This window comes from Tupaia chinensis, unplaced genomic scaffold (genome assembly GCF_000334495.1).
Source record: "Tupaia chinensis unplaced genomic scaffold, TupChi_1.0 Scaffold000686_1, whole genome shotgun sequence".
Taxonomy (NCBI): Eukaryota; Metazoa; Chordata; class Mammalia; order Scandentia; family Tupaiidae; genus Tupaia; species Tupaia belangeri.
In genome coordinates, this window is record NW_006160209.1 from 195,215 (window position 1) to 197,522 (window position 2,308).

The 2,308-nt window shown below is 37.5% G+C and overlaps 1 protein-coding gene across 6 annotated transcripts in view; it reads left to right on the forward strand.

Moving 5' to 3' along the window:
• TDRD3 (tudor domain containing 3) overlaps positions 1 to 2,308 on the forward strand; it is a 154,123-nt gene that overhangs the window by 113,817 nt on the left and 37,998 nt on the right. The window lies entirely within an intron of this gene.

Genomic DNA, 2,308 nt, shown 5'->3' on the forward strand with positions numbered 1-2,308 from the left:
CCCCTATAAAGAAAAAAACCTCTCCAAAAAAAAAAAAAAAAGTCTTTTGAACAAATTTGTAGATAAATCATTTTACAAAATAGAAGAAAACAAAAATATTTTTAAAAGAATTATTTAATGTTGCTGTTATTTTTTTAAAAGAATTATTTTATTGAACTTAATTTTCTAATTTGATTGGAGAGAGACAGAGAAAGAGAGAGAGGGAAAGTGAGAAAGCAAGCCACCACGTCCAGGACTCAAACTGTGGTCGGCCATGTGGGAGTCCAGCGCCCTTAACCACCACGCCACCTGCCGACCCCTACGTTGTTATTATTTTGTTGTTGTTGTTGTTGTTATTATTTTTTAATTTGACCAGAGAGGAAAAATGAAAAAGCAAGCCACCAGGTTTGGGACTCGAACCTTGGCCACCCATGTGGGAGTAAAGCACCTTAACCATCATGCCACCTGCCAGCCCCCCCAAATAATATTTTTAATAGATGCTTAGGGAGAATTTGTGCCATAAGGTTCAGTGAGGTTAGGTTTTATTTCAGCTTACATATCAAAAGTTTTATAAAAGTGACTAAATTAAGTGAAACTTATCAACTGAATTATAAGTATTTGCTTTCCTTTACGTAAAATTTTACTGATTCAGTAGGAAGAAAACTCACTGAGTGGCATAAAATTAATTCTGTAGATTTTCATTTAAAGAAAACATATGCATTCAGCCTACTTTTAGCAAGAATTAAGAGCACAGAAGTTAGCTATTTACCTGATAATAAATAAACCGACCATTTAACATTCTTTAATTCTATACTAAAAGAGGAAGAGCAAAAACATAGAGGGGAAAGGGGAAGGAAAATAAAGATGAAGGCAAAAATGAGTACAGTGGATCAAGTGAAAGCCAGGCTGTAAGGCAGAAGACCAACACAGTGAGACCAGTTTAAAAAAAAAGAGAGCGAGAGAACAGAAGGGCCTTCAGAGAGAAGGACCTTTGCACATGTTTTCCCTTCTGCTCAACATTCTTCTCCTCCTCTCCTCCTCTTCCTCTTCTTCTTCTTCATTTAATTTAATTTATTCCTGAGAGGGACAAATATAGGTACCCTCAGAAGGGTTTTTATGCAATTACCCTGTCCCTAGGCTGCAGCCAGTCAGGATCATATGTGCCCAGTGTATTCTGGTAGTCTGGTAGACCCAAGATACAAACCTGGAGCTTTTCTGTATGACTTCTAGCATTGGGTAGTAGCAGCCCTACAGCTTGTGCTACCATAGCTGCATGCAGTATGCTCTTCTAGCCACACTTTCAATCTCAAGGGCTTAGCTCAAATACCACTTCCTAGAAGAAGCATTTTTTGACTTGCCCTCTCTTCCCTCATACATTATTCTCTTTCCCAGTCAATGCTTTGCTCACTTCTTAAAACTTAATGATAATTTGTAGATAGTTTTGGTTTTGGTCCCTGGTTGGTATCTTTCTCCTACCATGTTATTAAATTTCTTGAGCGTGGACTGTCTCTCTGATTTTCCTCTATAGTTGTGTTCCTCTCATAGTGTAAGAACTTCATAATTACCTATTGACTATCAATTAGATAATTCTGGAGGGAGTATTTTATCAGGAAAAAGTAGAGTAGTGAGGGTACTAGAGATATCAACAAGATAATAAAATCAGATGTAATAGAGTTACAGAGTAAGGGATCTGTGTGGATGTGAGAATAAAATCAAAGATAAAAGATGTAATTGAAATAATATTTGAGAGAATCTCCAGTGGGGCATGGTCATGACATGATATGATTTCTTTTTCTCTACTTCTCCATCCTGTCAAGATCCTGGGCAAAGCTGTATTACATGCCTTGTCTGTCTCTCAAGTCACCAGGTATGGTACTTGAACTGTGGTCAGCCATGTGGGATCCAATTTCCTTGATTACTAGGCTATGGGATTGGCTCTGAAATAAATATTTAATAATTAGTTTCAGTTGCTAAAAATATACCCATGAATAAGTGTGGTAAAAGGGTGTGGTGGAAGTAAAGGTAACTAAAAATTACAAGGAACTGAAATTCAAACTAGATAATTTGTGTAGGTTCTTTATAAAAGATGCTAAAGGACTTGGGGTCAGGAAGCAGGTCCCATGGTGTTCAGTAACTGATGATGTATAAGCAGGGTGTTTGTTAGGTGTTACCTGATAATAGCAACAAGGAGGAGCAGAAGATGGTATAGCTTTTAAGGTTTTTGTTTTTGTTTTTTTCTCTTGGAGAGGTTTTTGGTATAGGGTGTGTGTGTTTGCCAGAAAGACAGAGAGAGACAGAGAGGTAGAAAGCGAGAAATCACCCCCCCCCC